Source organism: Humulus lupulus, chromosome 3 (genome assembly GCF_963169125.1).
Source record: "Humulus lupulus chromosome 3, drHumLupu1.1, whole genome shotgun sequence".
Classification (NCBI taxonomy): domain Eukaryota; kingdom Viridiplantae; phylum Streptophyta; class Magnoliopsida; order Rosales; family Cannabaceae; genus Humulus; species Humulus lupulus.
This window is the reverse complement of record NC_084795.1, coordinates 101,889,455-101,908,495: the sequence shown is the minus strand read 5'-3', so window position 1 is coordinate 101,908,495 and position 19,041 is coordinate 101,889,455.

Here is a 19,041-nt window from a genome sequence, read left to right as displayed (position 1 = left end):
GCCCCCCAAGCAAGCAGAAAAAGATCTTTCTCGGTTACTTTGAACACGCTCTTTTAAGCCTATCGCACACGGAAACATACGATACAAGAAATATACTCCTCATTTTTTAATAAAACAGGGTGGCTTTTACAATTAAGCCTTACAAAAGCACGACTATTGGTAATATTTCTTTAGGTGCACAGCGTTCCATGTCCGTGGGACTGTTTCCCCATTAAGCCGAGCGAGCTTAAAGGTTCCTTCCATCACAACCTCTATTATTTGATAGGGTCCTTCCCAGTTTGGTCCCAAAACTTCGTCCTTGGGATTCTTACCGGCTAAAAAGAGCCTTTGGAGCACCAGGTCGCCTAAGTTAAAGACGCGCCTCTTGACCCTTGAGTTGAAATAACGAGTGATCTTTTGTTGATAATGTGCGAGGTGGAGCTGCGAATCTTCTCATTTTTCGTCAATTAGGTCGAGGGAAGCGCTGAGCAATTTTTCGTTCTGGTCTTGGTCAAATGCTCAGAATTTATGCGAGGCTATCTTTGTTTCGACAGGAAGGACGACCTTGCTTCTGAAAGTCACGGAGAAAGGAGTGTGCCCCGTCGAAGTTCAGTGTGAGGTCCGGTATGCTCACATCACTTGGGGAAGATGTTCAGGCCAAACTCTCTTAGCTTCATCCAGCCTCTTCTTAAGGCTCGCTTTGAGCGTCTTGTTGACAGCCTCGACTTGCCCATTAGCCTAGGGGTAGGCCATGGAGGAAATTTTTTTAACTATGCCGTGCCTTTCGCAGAATTCGGTGAAGAGTTCGCTATCGAACTGGGTTCCGTTATCTGAGACGATGTTCTTCGGCAGTCCGAATCGGCAGACAATATTCTTAACCACGAAATCGAGGACTCTTTTTGATGTTATTGTCGCTAGGGGCTCCGCTTCTGCCCATTTCGTAAAGTAGTCAATATCCACCATTGCATAGCGAACTCCTCCTTTTCCCGTGGGCAGCGCACCAACTAAGTCCATTCCCCAGACCGCAAATGGCCACGGGGACGAGATCATCTTCAGCTCGACTGGCAGAGCTCGGGCAATCGTGGTGAACCGCTGGCACTTGTCACACTTTTGGACGTAAGAAATCGAGTCCTTTGATAGAGTGGGCCAATAATATCCTTGCCTCAATATCTTCAAGGCCAGGCTTTGCCCCCAGCGTGATCCCCATAAAATCCCTCATGCACCTCCTGCAGAATAGTCTTGGCTTAGCCTGGCGGAACACATCGCAGAAGAGGTAAAGAAAGACCAAGCCGATACAATGTCCCGTCTACCATTGTATACCTCGGAGCTTGGTAAAGTATCCTCCTCGCGTTGTTTCACTCTTCAGGTAGCTTTCTTGTTGTGAGATACTCGACCTCTCTTGCGGTTTCTTCTATGCTTGGCATTTCCAAGAATTCCACTAGTACCAGGCCCAAGGTTTTGGTCTCCCCGGAGGTGGCGAGCTTCGCTAAGGCGTCAGCATTGGCGTTCTGCTCCAGAGGTATCTGTTCAACTAGGTTGTACTCAAATACGGACAGCTCCTTCTTTACCTTGGCTAGGTAGGCCGCCATCTTGGTTCCCCGCGCTTGGTATTCTCCTGATACCTGGTTTACCACGAGCTAGGAATCACTATAGCACTGGATGAAGCTGGCCTTCAGCTTTCGAGCCACCCTTAGCCCAGCCAATAAAGTTTCGTACTCGGCCTCGTTGTTGGATTCTTTGAATTCGAACCGTAACGCGGAGTGGAACCGATGTCCCTTTGGGGATATCAAAATGACTCTAGCTCTGAACCCGTTCTCATTAGATGAATCATCCAGAAAGACTTTCCACAAGGCCCGTACCGGTTCTTCCACTGGTTCCTCTTGGAATCCCATGCACTCTGCCACAAAATCAGCCAGAGCTTGGCTTTTGAACGCAGTTCGCGGCACGTATAGTATCTCGAATTGGTTGAGCTCAATAGCCCACTTCAAAAGATGTCCCGATGCCTCAGGTTTCTTCAAAACCTGCCTTAAAGGTTGATCGGTTATGACGTGGATTGAATGGGACTGGAAATATGACCTGAGCTTTGTGGAGGCCATGATAAGGAAGAATGCCATCTTTTCCATCATCGGATATCTAGATTCAACTCCGAGGAGCCTCTTGCTAATGTACTAGACCGACTTTTGAGACCGGTCCTCTTCACGAACCAGCACGGCGCTAGCTGCATCTTCCGTGACAGCCAGGTAAAGAAAAAGAGGTTCTTCTGCTGTTGGTTTAGACAACACGGGTGGCTCAGCTAAATGTGACTTTAGATCGAGGAAAGCACGCTCACACTCATCGGTCCACTCGAGCTTTTTATTTCCCTGGAGCAGGTTATAAAATGGCAAACACTTGTCGGTTGATTTGGAAATGAACCGATTAAGGGCCATCACCCTTCCTGTCAGACTTTGAACGTCCTTTCACGACCGGGGTGATGGCATTTTGAGTAGCGATATGATTTTATCGGGGTTCGCCTCTATTCCTTAGGTGTTGACTATGAAACCCAGAAATTTTCCTGACGCAACCCCAAAAGTACATTTTTGGGGATTCAGCCTCATACCGTAATGTCTTAAAATCTTAAAACATTCCTTCAGATCGGGGACATGGTTATTGGCAGTTTTTGACTTGACCAACATGTCGTCAACATACACTTCCATGTTTTTCCCGATCTGATTAGCAAACATCATGTTGACCAATCTATGATATGCTGCTCCCGCATTCTTTAGCCAGAAGGACATGACCTTGTAACAATAAACATTGGTTGGGTCATGAAGCTAGTATGTTCTTGGTCCGCAGGGTTCATGGCGATCTGGTTATAGCTCAAGTATGCATCCATGAAGGACATGAGCTCGTGCCCCGCAGTGGCATCCACCAATTGGTCAATTCTCGGCAAGGGGAAGCAATCTTTGGGGCAGGCTTTATTCAGACCAGAAAAGTCGATGCAGGTCCGCCACTTCCCGTGGGCTTCGGGACCAAAACAGAATTGGCGACCTAGATCAGGTATTTTACCTCGCGAATAAAAACGCACCTTAAGAGTCGAGCTACTTCCTCTTCTAAGGTCGCAACTTGGGTCGTGCCCAGGCGCCTTTGTTTCTGGGACTTCGCAGGCACGTTTTTGTCCAAGTTGAGGGCGTGCATGATGACACTTGGGCTGATCCCTATCATGTCTTCATGAGACCAGGGGAGCACGTCTAGATTCTCTTGCAGAAATCTCAGCAGATCCGCCTTTCTCTCATTACACAGATTTTTCCCGAGATTCACCACCTTCGAGGGGTCTCTCGGATCGATGTTCACCTCTTCGAGCTCTTCGATGGCCTGGAGCTCAGATCTATCTTCCCCTATCATGGGGTCGATATTATCATTCAAGGTGATACCTTCCACATTGGCTTCCTGGTTTTTCTATCTGAGGAATAAATCCTACTTCCTGAGATTCCTCACTTCCACCCTGAATGGTCATCGTCTGCTGCCCAGGTTGTGATTTTCCCTTCATGGAAATGCTATAGCATTCCCTGGCAGCGAGCTGATCACCTCGGACCGTACATATCCCCGTAGAGGAGGGGAATTTGACTGTGAGATGGCGGATAGAAGTTATGGCCTCAAATGCCATCAACGTAGGCCGGCCCAGAATAACATTGTACGCGGTGGGACAATCGATAACCACGAACTCGAGGAGTTTAGAGACAGTTTGGGGTCCCTCTCCCAAGGTTATAACTAGCTCAATTATTCCTATCGCTGCCGACCCTTCTCCGAAAATTCCATACATCATCATGGAGGTGGCCTTTAGCTCGGTTACGGACAGCCCCATTTTCTCCAGCGTGGACCGGAACAGCAGATTCACCGAACTCCCATTATCGACTAGTATCCTCCTAACTCTTCGGTTGGCGAGCTGGGTGGTTATGACTAGAGGATCGTTATGGGGGAACTAGACGTGGCCAGCGTCCTCTTCGGTAAAAATGATTGGTTGCCTCTCCAATCGCTGCTGTTTGGGTAGATGCTGCTCCGCGATGAATTCCACTCCGTTATGAGCCTCCAACTCATTGACATATCTCTTCTAGGCATCTCTGCTCGTGCCGGCCAGATGGGGGACTCCGGAGATTGTGGATATCTCTCCTCCTATTACAGGAGGAGGGGTATCCTGATTTATCCGGGGCCCGGGCTGATTTAACCGAGCTTTCGAGGCTAGATGACCAGTAGGAACCCGATTCCGCGCATATTGAGCCAAAGGTTCGGCTATGATTAGGGGTGAGCATCAGTCGGTTTAGGCGGTTTTTTCATAACAAAAAATCCAGAGTTCGGTTTTCGATCTGGATTGGTGCAATCCAAAAACTGACCGACCAAACCAGTTAAAAGAAAAAACTAACCGTTTTGGACCGCGATTTGGTTGGTTAAACCGACCAAACTGAATTTCTTATTTTTTTAAATTAAATTTTGTTTTTTTTGAAAGTTTTAGTTACAAAACTAAAATTTTTGGATTGTTGGAATCCATTTTTGTGCATTTTTAAAACATAAATATATAGAACACAATTTCATATTTTTTATTTTTATTTAATAATTTTAATAATTAATAATTATATAATATTATATTATTATATATTATATTGTTCGGTCGGTTTCGGTTCCGCCGGTCGGTCTGGACAAAATTTTCAAACCGACCGAATAGTGGCGGTTTGCGCTGTTGGTGGTTTTTTCGGTGTTCAGTTTAATCGGTTTCAGTTTTTTCGGTGTTCGGAAGGTTGGTGTATACGATTTTTTCAGTTTTTCAAATTTTATGCTCAGCCCTAGCTCTGATGAGTGTCTCGATCTCTTCTTTCAAATGCCTACAATCATCAGTGTTGTGGCCAATGTCGTTGTGGAATCGACAGAACTTGGAAGGGTCCCTCTTGGCCTTCTGGTGTTTCAAAGGATTCGGCTTTTTCCAGGGGAGGCGGGCAGAGTTTGCTAAAAGAATGTGTTCCCTAGTGTTTGTGAGCTCGGTATAAGCCGCGTAGACTGGCTTAAACTTTTCCGCGTAGACTAGCTTGTTCTTCTTCGGACCGTGTTCGCTGCCCTCGCCGCTCCCCTTTCTCTTGCCTCCACCCCTTGGTTATTCTGGGCAACGGGTTGAGTCATTTTCACGACATCCATTTCTGCTCCAACGGGCTGATCAAGGGTTTGGCTGGTTCCAATGACCGATGCTCGCGCCTCTTCTAGGTTTATCCATTCCTGGGCCTTATTCATGAATTCATCCACGGTGCTGACACCTCTTCTCTGGATTTCTTTCCATAGCCCGCCTCTAACGAGGATTCCAGTCCTCAAAGCTAGAAGCTTGGAACTATCGTCCGCGTCCCTTACTCGAACCGCGACGTTTGTAAACCTGCTCAGGTAAGCTTTTAAAGGTTCACCGGGCTGTTGATTCACGTTCGCCAGGGTGTCAGCTTTGACGCGGGCAACTTGAGAAGCTCGGAATGCCCTCTTGAAATCGGCAGAAAAATTCTTCCACGAGCAGATGGAATGCTTTTTACACTGTTTGAACCACTGCCTAACTGGTCCGATCAAGGTGGAAGGGAATATCAAGCACCTCAGCTCGGGGCCGATATTATGGGCCATCATCAGAGTATTGAACATTCCCAAATGATCCGATGGGTCCCCGCCTCCATCGAATTTGGACAGATGGGGCATCCGAAAATCCGACGGGTACGTTGTGGCTGCTATGTTGGGGGCAAAAAGCTCAAGCTCGTCCCCTGAGTCATACTCGTCCTTGTCCTTTTCTGACAAGAGTTTCTTCATTAGCTCCTCCATTTGAGCTAACCGTTCTAGGATCTGGTCCTTAGTCCCTTGGTTGTTCTGAGACTGTTCAACAACTCCAGTCCCATTGTACGTGTTAGGCGGTTTATTGTCCCTCCAAGCTTGAGCTTGGTTAGGTGGGACATTCTCACTGCCACATACTTCGGAAAGACCATCCTCTCGGCGAGCATGACTTTCATTTCTGGCCAGATCCCCTCTCTGCGAGTTAAGGCGATCTTGAAGGTCGGCCCTCGAGGCGGCCCGAGGGCTTTGCGCCGAACTTAAGCGATTACGCAGGTCTCCACCGGATCTGCCACTTTGGTGGCTCTCGGTCCAGTAGCTCCCGTTGGAAAAGCTTGGAGCCTGCTGCCGGGGGTGAGGATCCGGGACCTCCTCGTGTGCTCATGGGCGATGGGAAGGACCGGCAGGAGGAGGATTCCGTCTGCTGCTCCCGTGCGCCAGAATATCTCGAGGAGGGCGAGGGGGAGATGGGTATCTTATTGGCCAAGGGGGATGCCTAATTGGTGAAGCAATCCTCGTCCTGTCCGGCTAGATTAAACTAGCTCGCGGTCGTTCTACTCTGCTGTCTCCAGCTTCCTGTGCCCAGCGGTCTGATCGCGACATGGGAGGGCTGGCCGAAGCAGGTTGTCTGCACGAGCTTTCCCCAGACCTCCCCCACGAGCTGCCACGAGCCCCTCTGGGCGTGTCTGATGGTGGTGCTGAACTAGGAGTTGAGGTTCTGACTGATCGACTGGGTTTGGGCCAACTATCCCTGCGGGACTTGTGAGTCCCGCTTTGCCTATTTCCGACGTTAACGTCGGTTGCAAGAGGGGGTAGTCGGGCCAAGACTTCCTCGATTTGCTTACTTGCTCTGGATAGCTGACTCCTAAACTGTATGTTCTCCATTTCTGTCGTTGTCAGGTAACCCAGGTTCGGATTTGGCGGTTGGGGCGCCGAACACCCAGGGTCATCCTGGCCCATCGGCTGCTTTGCCAATCGATGCTGGGCCTCAGGGTTCAGTTCGTTGGATATGGCGGCATGGTGGGCCTCCTGCCCATCACGTTGATCAGTCTCGTTACCATGCCTCGACCGAGTAACCACCATGATCAAGTTTTTGTGATAGCACTGATCTAAATCCTCTCAATGAAAGCACCAAACTGTTGACGCAGTTTTTCGCCAACAGATAATTATACGAATAAGTAGGATGGATTAGTGCGAATTGGTAAACCGTAATATGAAAAGAATTGTAATCTATATTTTGTGAAACTAATAGCAATAGAAAGATGGTCACTCCCTTTTTTAGGTGGTTCGAAGGTTAAAATCCCTCTAGTCCACCAGTCAATATTATTGATATCTCTTGACTATTTCTTACAGAGTGCTTCTTTACAAAAAATATCCCAACCCCTTGCACTATCTAGGGTCTTGGTATTTATAGGTCAGGGTAGGTATTGGGGTCATCCCATGACCTCTTCATCCCTCAAATCATTTATGTGACATCGATGATTAATTCCTAAACCTTGCAGTGAAGTGTGGTCTAATCAATAGGTAAGGAGGGATAATGGGCCGCATGGCCCAAATCAGGCGTGGGATGTCTGAACACGTAAGTTTATACTACGTGTCTGGGAATTCAGGAATAGAATAGACACGTGACGCTTGGGATATGCACGTTTATATTGCGTGGTTGACTTTACAAGGATTCGGGGGTGTCAGGCCTCTGATGCACTACGAGCTTAATGTGGTGCTAGCTCGTAGAGACATGTTTGTAATTTTAGCTCGTTAAGAGCATAAATGCAATAAATGGAATTATTGTGAATGGTGTGATATATTTGTGTTGCACGAATTGAGACAGTCCTAGGGCGCGGTTTAGCTAGAAAGTCAAAAAGGGGTCGAATACCCAACTCGGGGTGAGTCGAGGGGTATTTCGAGCATTAGACATTTTATTGGGTTATGAAAATAAATATTTGAAGATATATCTGAAGTTAGAATGTTTAGGAGGGAATATCGGGGAAATTTACCATTTTGCCCTCAGGGACGTTTTTGGTACCCCGAGCCTTGGAGGTAACTTAAGAGACTTAAGTTAAGTAAGACAAATCTAAGAAAATGTTCAGAAACTAGGAAACCGACCCAAACACCCTTTTTTTTTATCTCTCTTTGGAAGCTTGAAGAGTTTGATCTATTAGAGAATCTGGGCTAGCTTATCAAGAGAATTGAAGCTGGCTGTGATTGAGGATTAGCTCAAGGGAAAAGCTATCAGTTGAGGTAAGGATTCTAGCACTTAATTGATAGAATTATGCTGAGTTTTGTTGGTGTTTCAAAGTTATGCATGTGAGGTAGGTGGTAGATTATTCTTGAGTATCTAGATGAGGTTTGGGGTTAATTTTTGTTAGGTTTTGTTGCTGAGATTATAGTAGAACTTCTGTGGTGAATGAATTGGGTTGTTGGATTGATTTTTGGGTAAATTGGCTTGGTTTTGGCGGTGAAAATGGAGGATTTTTCTGGGTTCGAAGGGTCGGGCCGCGATATTGTTCTTGTTGAGTCGCGACCCTCTAGAACAATTGGGAGACCAGAAAGAAGGGCGGGCCACGGCACACCAAGGATTGGGCCGCGACGCGCATGGGCAGAATTTGAGGTTGAGGCGGGCAAGGAGGTTAGTGGGGGCCGCAGCGCTTAGTGGGTTTTTGGACCCCAAGGAGGTTTTAGGCTCGGGAATCCAAAAGTTAAGGCTCGGAATGGATTTTATCACCCGTATTGATAGAATTCAAAGTCCCGGAGACTAGAATTATAACCCAAAGTTATTTAATGGAATAGAATTTGACGGATGGATGTTGTTGATGTTGGGGTTTTATGCCCTAATTAAAACCTAAATTCTTTGTAATCTCATTTTATTATCAATAAAATAATAGAAATCATTTTTTGACTTGGTCAATCACTTTGCTCACATGTTTTATTTCCATGATTATTTGTTTAATATAAAATTCTATTGAATCCCGAGCATATAGCTAATCTTATTTATAGTGACGTAATCACAGTGGAATATAAATATGATTATATGTTCAAAATAAGTTAGTCGCACAGGATTTACACTGATTTGCCAATCTACGATATGATCTACTTACACATTACAGTGTTATGTTCTTTCCAGAACATTAGCAAAGTAGATAAGATCGGGTGTATTTGTTACATCGGACAGGATCGATATTGACAGTTGACCCATCTAGGCAGCCATAACAATGATTGGTTTTCAGGCTCGGGGACTTAAACCTAAGCCCTCGCGAAGAATTCTACTACCAAGTTTAGTAGAATTCGAGGTCCCCGAAGGCTAGTATTTTATTCCAAAACATTTAACTGGAATAGATTTTGATAGTTATCCATTGTTGCTTGTGACTAGGGTTATCGTTAAGGCTCAGGAGTAAGGATCGTGATCGTGACTGCTCCACATCCTTCACTCAGGACTCGAGGTAAGAAAAATGCACCCGAGTTATGAATGGGACTAAGATCCCCTATAAATGAACATATGTGTTCTGCAACTTGTATATTTATTGTTTGGGATGTGAAAGAATGACCTAAGGGTGCTGGGGCTGATGTTGAGCGTACAGAATGCAGCTCGGCCTAAGCGAGCCGGGATCAGCTAAATAACCAGAGGGCTCGACCTAAGGGCGCCTACACTTAAATATTTGTATTAAGATTGAATTATATGTTTGGAAGTATATGTTTACTGTTGCCTAATTTATTGCTTGTACTCCGTTGTTGGTCGAACTAGTTGATTTGAAATTTACTATGCACATTCTGTTGTTATCTGTGCTTGTTATATTTGGTTTTCTTGCTATGAGTTGGAGAGCTTTGAGGGCGGGGTGTACAATGGAAGTTGCTCGACTGCCATGGCCGAGGGATTTACAGGGACTAGATCCAAAAATTGTATTTTTCCATTTAGGCTGGCTACTATTGTTTCTATTTTTGAAGGTTGTAACCACCATGTAAATATTACTTTTGGGATCCCGTGTATCAAACTTTTATTCTAATGAAAATCAACCATTTTACGATCAAAATATTTTATCCTTAACCTGTCAGTTGACTTTAGAAACACATTTATGCTCAAACGACTTAATTAACGAGTCTTGCACTATCTTAAACATACATTGTAATGGTTTTGGGACGCTAAAGACAAGCTCGACTCAGGGTTCGGTAACCATATATGTGATTATGTGTTTAAGTGTTTAAATGAAATATAAATGCTTTATCTGCACGATAAATAGGGAGCATGATATATACCGATAGGGCCTGGCCCTTGACTGCTATGTGAATATGATAAGGCGTGCTTATTAGCATTGCTACTGTATGTGAATAATTGTTTAAATGTCTGTTTGCATTAGGATTGTGTTTTGTTGGTTAAGTTTCGGTGTTGGACCATGGAATGAATATAAACCTATTCACATTGCCTGACCAACCGAGTCGTTGATTGCAGATAAGCTTGGATAGTTCTGCATCCAAGGCGATCAATTCGATTAGTCGACATCGGGGTTGGGGCTAGAGATGATGAGCAGGGCCAGAACCCTCTGCCAGTCCCTGAGAATTGGCACCAGTTGTTTGCTGATATGCAAGATAGACTTTAGAGTAAGAAAGAAGATATTCGCCTTCTGAGGCAGTAGGCTCCACCAGGGAGTGCCCCACCTAACTTGCCACCTGTTGAGGCACCAACTGTACAACCGCCTGAGATTGGGAATAGGTGGGAGCCACTTTATGAAAGATTTGGGAGACAACATCCTCAAATCTTTAAGCGAGGACCAGATCCACTTAAGGCTGAACAGTGGATGGGTATGATCAACTCCATCTTGGATTTTATGAGGGTGGAAGGTAATGACAGGGTGGCCTGTGCCACCTATATGCTTAGAGAGGATGCTCGCATTGGTGGGAGGAGGCTGTTAGGAACGAGTTTCCTAATACGCAGCGGAATGGTGGTGGGGTTGGCCCAGTGTACAACAAAAATTTTGTAACATATTTAAACTACCTTTAAATATGCGGATCCATTAATATACATACATTAATCATAAGCAAGTTAAGAATAGAAATCATACCTCTTGAAGCTTATCAAGTGTCCTTGCTATCTTTTCGTAATTAGAACGATCTTCCTATCCAAGCTGCGTACTCACACCAAGATCTTCCAAAGCGTTCTCTACACCTCAAGAAGTGTGTGGGAACTTAGAGAATGAAGGATAGTTTATTTGTAATTCTACTTGATGTGCTAAAAATATGAGATCAAGAGAATAGGCTTGAGAATTGGTTCTTTATTTTTTTAGGGAGAGAAAAATATCGTTCTATTTTTCACAGAGCGAATAGACTCAGTTGTCTGAGATATCTGAGTTATCTGTATATTTTCTGATTAGTCATACTTAAAAGAAAATATTCAAATTTAAAAAATAAATCTGTAACCAACTTACAATTTACTTTTTAATTAATTAATTATTTTATTAATGAAAATATCCAAAAACTAATTTTTTGAATTATATAAACTAATTAATTAAATAAATAAAAATGAAAATCCTGTCTCTGAAAAATAGCAGTACACGCCACACACAGTCCACTATGTGTGCACGTGTACCACCCCTATTTTTAGGGATGTTGGTTTTTTCAATTTTTATTTAATTATTACTTCAAACTACTTTGTCAGATAAGATCTAACAATCTGATAAATAATTCAAATTTCAATTAAATATATTTTTAACTAATTATCAAATATAATTAATTATTTGAATAAATATTAATCTTTTAAATTCAAATCCAATTTGAACTTATCAGATTATTATCTCCCACTCAAATAAATATATTTAATTAATTCTACTAATTAATTAAATCCAATATTTTCGAAAATAAATATTTAATCCATTATAATTTTGAAAATTATAAATAATTAATTATTTAATTAAAATTTGAAATTAATTTAATTATTTAATATAATTTCGAAAATTATACAATAATTAAATATTAATTAATTTTGTTAACTACAACTGTTGACTGTGTTTTTAGCCAACGACACGAGAACGTCAATAACGACAAGCCTTCAAGAGAATGTAAACGACAGCAGACAGTTTAATCAATGAAAGTAAATAACACAAGAGATTTTATAGTGGTTCAGCCCCGATCAGTCGGTAATAGCCTAATCCACTTAGAGATTTTATTACTCTATTCACACTCAAGATCAGATGAACCAGTGTCAACTGAGTTTCTTAAGTGTAAATATTCAAGAATACAAAAAAGGGTTCTCTCAAGAAAAACAAACTTTCTCTCTCTAGAACTCAGACTAATTCTCAATTTGCCCCAAGTCCTTTTACGATCCCATCAACCCTCTATTTATAGGCTTGGGATCCTCAACTGATATCCCCTTCAGATAGGGATATTTTAATATTCATATTATATTTAAATTACAAGAAATATTTAAAATACAACACATTCCTCAATTTGGGTGAGGAATGAGAGATTCCCGCGGTGCCCAGGCCGATTCTTACTGAAGTCGTTTATGGGAATTTGACGTAGTCTAATCTGTTTTGTTGATGAATATCGTCTTCTGGTTGGACATATGCATGCTGGGCACCTGCATATGAACCATACCCCCTACTATGCTCGGACCAAAATCCTACCACAACTTCACTTGGTTCTCCTCGGACCAAGGTTTGAGCCACATGCATTGGCTCTCCTCGGACATGGTCTGAGCCAACCTCTTTGAGCATTCCTTAGACTAGGGTCCGAGCCATATGTTTTGGCACCTCGGACTAGGGTCCGATCGGACCCGTTGTTACCTTCTCCTCGGACTAGGGTCCGAGGCAATCATCCTTGCCTCTCCTCGGACTAAGGTCCGAGGCAATCTTTTGGGACCTCTCCTCGGACTAGGATCTGAGGCCATTTCCTTGGCTCACTCATGGAGGCTTTCCTTGGACATGGTCCGAGGCACGCATGGGACCCCTCGGACTTGGTCCGAGCCAACCACCTAGGAAGCCCTCCTCGGACATGGTCCGAGCCAAGAATTGAGGAAGCTCTCCTCGGACATGGTCCAAGCCAATTACCTAAGGCTCTCCTCGGACATGGTCTGAGCCAATCGCCTAGGAGGCTCCCCTCGGACATGGTCCGAGCCAAGCACTTGGTTCCTCCAACTAAGGTCCGATCGGACCTTTTATGGCCTCTCCTTGGCCAAGGTCTAAGTCCATCTCTTGGCATGCATGGGTTCCTTGGGTGTATTTGGCTTGACTATGACATTTCTCAAGCAGTCCAAATTCTTCACTGATACATTGGGCTACTGCTAAGCCAGATCACCCAACTAATCCATTCCACATGTCAATTTTACTGCCACATCATCCTTTTCAAATTTTGGGATAACATTTGCCCCCCAAGTTTATTATATGATACATGCACACAATAAACTTTTTCTCCAGTCGACGTCATTATAAAAATAACAACTGTTCATCTCCATGCAGCAGACCCACGATCACTGCAAAAAACTGTCCATGATCGTGGGGAGAAACAATAGTCCCGGAATGCCAAGAGTCCAAAAATAAACAATAAACCCCACTCTTTTCCCTTTAAATAACCCAACTTTACACACTTTTCTTCACACAAGAAAAATCACATTTTAAAAAAAAAAACCTCTCTTCTTCTTCCTTCTCTCTTGGCCGAAACCCCCAAAACTTCTCTTCTTTTTGTCGAATCTTCAAGAACTTCAAGGGAAGCTCTCCATCTTCAAGCAATCTTCAAGCAAGCCAAAGGTTCTCCAACCTTGAGTAAGTCTTCTTTTCCATGCCTTTACATTGTTGTAATTTTTCAAAAAGTTTCTATGGAAACCCATGCCATGGCTGAAACTCATTGATAGCTTTTTTGGTTGAGTTTGTTCTTGAATTTCATATGAATGCTTATATAATTTGTTGGGTGGCTGTTTTGATGATGTTTGTGGTATGGGTAACCCAACATTACCTCTAGTTTCATAGGAATTTAAAGAAAAATGGGTTAATTTGACATAAATCATGAGTATGGGTTTTGGGGTTTTTGATAGTATAGTGGGTTTTCAAGAACATAAAAAAACCTTTCCACTTCCATGTTTTGATCTTGTTCTTGTATATGTGAATGAAGAAGTGTGTTTAAGATAGGGATTTTAGGGCTTTGCTTGTACGGTTTGGGTTTGAAAAATAAATAGCTAATGAAAGTGGCCGATCAGCCACTGAAACTCCTGGGCAAGCATGTGGTCCGATCGGACCACATTTACTCTTCTCGAACACCCATGTCCGATCAGACATGTTGGGCTGCCAGCGGCTAGGATCCTCGGAGGTGCCAGGCGCTCGGACGCTCGGATGCCACTCGCTCGGACCGTGGGGCATGCATCTCCTCGGGTGTGCTACGTCTGATCGGGCCTCTTGGGGGGACTTGGCGCTGGGCTCGCACGGAGGCAAGCTCTTCAGTCCCACACGGCTGCTGAACGTCTCCTTGGTCACACGTTTTAGAGTGCCTAGGCATCCGAGCGGATGCACTAGGTACGGCCATTTCTTAGAATCCACAATGTGGTCCGATCGGACCACACTCACTCCCCTTGGCTTCGGCCTTCTTCACTTTCTTTTAAACACATACACAGCCCTTCGGCAGGCACACACGCACACATAGGGAATCTAGCCTCTTTGGAAAACCTCAAAATTTTCCACTTATACACACTTTAGTGACCTTAAATACTTCAAGTACTTCTTAGGCACTTTTGGGCACTAAGATTATTTTTTTTCCATGTGTGCTATATTTTTGCTACTTAGATAAATTTTTCTAAGTATAAAAATAAATTTCATTCTTGTTGAATGCTCTCTGTATGGTTACTCACCTCCCCATTTTTTATTTATTTTTTTAGATGAATCGCTCTGATTATAGGGGAGGTGACAACCATACAGACTCCGATACATCCGTCCCGCAGTCAATCGAGACTCCTCTAAACAGCGATTCCTCATCAAAATTGTCTTCCAATTGTACTCCAGAAGACCGCCTTCGTCGCTTCAAGCAGATCCTTCCTCGCTCAGCTTTGTATCTCCTCCACGAGGAACAGTTTCTTCAACTAGTTTCTCAGTCGACGATGAGGGTGAAACAATCCAACAGACTTCCCCAGGAAAAAGATCCACAGGTTGCCCACAGAGCGGTGCAAAAGGTGGTAAAGCGCAGTCGCGCTCGCACTGCAACTCCTTCAGAAGAACCTTCTCAGAAATTTGCTACGGTGATCTAGGACTTGGCTGTTCAAAGGCCACGTAAGGGGGGAGAATAAGAACCATCCTGGTTCATTGCCGAAGCTTCAAAGCTTAATCCCGCGTTGTTCCACAAACACATCGAGGCTTTGGGCTTGAGCGAGGCGAACGTGATATGCCCGGGCCCTCATCAGAAAGCCAATAGGCCTGGTGGAGCATACTGTGCCTGGTCCAGCCATCATGTGCACGCTGGAGCGACACTTCCGCTACACACCTATTTCCGGTCTGTAGCGGATTACTTCAATGTCTCCCCATTCCAGATTGCACCGAATGGGATCCAGGCATTGTCTGCATTATACATTCTCTATTTCCTGCATGGTTGGGACGAGCCCACCCCTCACGAGGTGCACTATTTATTTGACCTTAGGACCAATCCTTCTCACAACAACACAGGCTTCTTCCACTTCTACCATAGGCAAAGGGGGACTACATACCTCAATGGTATTTCTCACAAATCGAACCCCGGGAAGTAGCACAAAGAATACTTCCTTACATCGGACATTAAGGCCAACAACTTGGCCTTTACACGTGTGGGTCCATTCGAGCGACCATTGCCTACTGAGGGGATGTTTGAGCGAGCAGAGAAGTTGGCTAGCATGAGTCCTGCGGAGAAAGATGTGAAAAAATTGGTCACTGTGGACCTCCTTCAGATGGTGGGCCTGGTACCGTGTGACCAAGATATGGCGGTGGAAAGTACCACCGGGGAGAACAACACAACTAATCAGTCCAATGCGGGCACAGAGCTAGTGACTGACCACCTTTCTCCTGGACCTTCTCCGCTCTCTCGTAGACCTGGTGACCTTGTCATTAGGGAGCCTGAGCCTCAGCGCAGATCTGTCATTCCCTCTCGGTCCGGGAAAGGAAAGGCTATCTAGGTTGAGAGAGAACTCAGCTCATCCTCGGATGACGAGGATGAGTTTGTCGATTAGATTCTCAACGCAGGTAACACATGTCCAGTGATCATAGGAATATGTTTTATAACTTGGTGATTTGAGATTAACAAAATTGTAGTAGTAATATACTATCTACTTTTTATTATGTTTATATCTCTAACAACTTTGTGTTTTCCTCTATTGCAGATCCAGATATGTTCAGGCAGTTCATTGCTTCCGTTCCAAAGAGGAAAGCTGGCGATGGAAGTGGCTCCACACCTCCGAGGAAGATTCCGAAGGTAGTGCCGCCCAGCCGAGGGAGACAACCCGAGGGGTCGACCACACTCCCTCCGTTAGCTCCTTCGTCACTCCCTCCATCAGCGAGCCTAACTCCCCCAAACCCGCCTGGCCCGAGCGAGGCACTCCGGGCTGTTGATACCAAGCTCAGGGGGTTAGCTGATCAGACCCTCCGCGATGCATCAATGATTCGAAGCTTTGAATCTCTTCCTCGGCTTAGTGTCGATGCGGTCCTGGATAATGGGATTGCTCAGCTGACACACGTAAGTACTCCACCATAAGATAGATTATTGCTTACGCTATTGCTTTGTAGTAACTTTTTGTTTTTCATGCAGGCGCTTATGACCTTCTATCACGCTCAGCAGCGGTCAGTTGATTACAAGGAGTTGATCAAGGTGCTGAATGATCAACTGGTGGAGGCCCAAGCTAAAGTAGAGACTTTAACTGCCTCAGAAAAAGACTCCAAATCCAAGTTGGAGCAGGCGGAGAAGACCGTGGCTGAACGGGATGAGTCTCTTAGGCAGCAAGCTCAAAACACCCAGTCCTTGACCGCTCAACTGGAGAAACTGACCCTTGAGAATAAGGAGTTAGCTCGTGAGAATGAAGGACTAATAAGCGAGAATGAAGAGTTGAAACAAGAGAAGGAGTTTGATTTAACTCGCTTCGAGGAGGCCAGCTTCGACTGCTTTTTTCAGGTCTGGAAGCTGAATAAACCTCTCAAGCTCGATTTTTTCACCAAGGAGGTTTAGGCAGAGGAGCTTGCTAGATGTGAAGCAATGGCTGCTGAGGAAGCTGCCAATCCTCCTGGCCCTACACCAGCTTCCTCTACATTATCATTCCGAGCAAGAGGAGCAGCTGAGGCCGAGGAGGGGGTTGATCAACCCACCAGAGAACCACGCCGGTGCTCCTCATCCTGCTTGAGCACACCTGCATGACTAGTTGTAGTCTTAATAGTTTTTACCATAGTTTGTTTTATTTTGTAAAATTTTGCTCGAATGATTGAGCCATTTGACACTTAGTACTTTACTTTTTTCTTCTTGACTTAGCTATAAACTTTTAAGTCTTTATTGTGAATAGTAAAGTGCTTACGTGCCTCAAATTTCACATGAGTATTTAGTTTTCTAACTTAGAAATTCTAAACATTTCATAAGTCCATACCAAATATACTTCCTCATGCTCTTATTACTCTAACTTTTTATGAGCATAAATTTTATCATTACACGAATATCTGTTTCTAACTAAAAATTTTAAAAATTCTAAGTTACTTAAGCTTTGTTAAACAAGTTAGCTTAATGGCCTTTTTAGACTTCCAAACTTACAAGTCAGCCCAAAAACAGATATATTTGCTCGTGCTCTTATTGCCTGTGTTGAAGTACAAACCAGTATACCCTATGTGCCCCCCAAGTGATTGAGGGTTGAAAAATCCTTGATCACTTGCTACTTGACCGAATTTGTCCGAGTAGTTATTACTCGTGAAACACATAAAATATACAAACATATTTCAGTAGTTGACAACTACAAAAACATTATTTAAACGTTGGTCATGCATATCATGATACCGAGTAGTTGAACACTGTCCGGTATATATTTACACTTAGTTTTTAGAAGACCTGTTTTGTTTAAATCATTATGACAGTTGAACATTGCCAAGCAAGAATAATCAACACATATGCAAAATTTGTAGCAAGATTCGACCACGCTGCGCGTGGTCTCTTTTATTACTCGTAATAATAAGTGACAAAACGTGTCTAACAACGAGTTCCAAACAAAATAACATTGTTCAAAATAATGTGACTGGGTAGCAAATAACCAGTTCACAAACAAAAAACTTAAATAACAAGTTAAGCACTTGATACAAAGCTACTACTCTGCAAGCAGTACTTATTGATAATATTTTCTCAAGTGCTCGCCATTCCAGTAGTTCCTGATCAGCTCTCCATTTAACCGAGCAAGCTTGTAGGTGCCGGGTGGCAAGACTTGCTCAATTTGATACGGTCCTTCCTAGTTTGGTCCTAGCACACCAGCTGCTGGGTCTCTAACAAACACCTTTCTTAGGACCAAATCTTCGACCTGGAACTTTCGATCTCACACTTTGGAATAGAAGTAGCGGGCCACTTTTTGTTGGTGAGTAGCAACTCTAAGGTTTGCCTCCTCTCTTCTCTCCTTGAGGAAGTCCAATGATTCTGCTAACAACTGATGGTTCTCCTCTTGGTTGTACATAGTCCTTCTATGAGATGGTGGATCTATCTCCACAGGTAACATGGCCTCATACCCATATGCCAAAGAAAATGGGGTATGACTAGTTGCCGTCCGAGCAGTAGTCCTGTATGACCAAAGGACATCTGGTAACTCTTCTGCCCAAGCACCCTTAGCTTGCTCCAGGCGCTTTTTCAGAGTGTCCTTCAGTGTCTTGTTTACCGCTTCAACCTGCCCATTATCTTGAGGATGGGCTACTGAGGAGAAACTGTTTGTGATGCCATGCCGAGTGCAAAAATTGGTAAATATGTCGTTGTCAAATTGGGTGCCATTGTCAGACACTATCTTCTTAGGCAGATCATAGCGACATATTATGTTCTTAACCACAAAGTCCAATACTTTCTTCGACGTGATCGTGGCTAATGGTTTGGCCTCAGTCCACTTAGTAAAATAATCTACTGCGAGCACTGCAAATTGCACTCCTCCTTTTCCTTTGGGCAACTTCCCGATCAGATCAATACCCCACACTGCAAAAGGCCATGGACTTTTCATTTGCTTCAAGACATTTGGGGGCGCTCTGGGCACTTTGGAAAATATTTGGCATTTGTCACACCTCCTCACGTATTCCATAGAGTCCTCGTTCA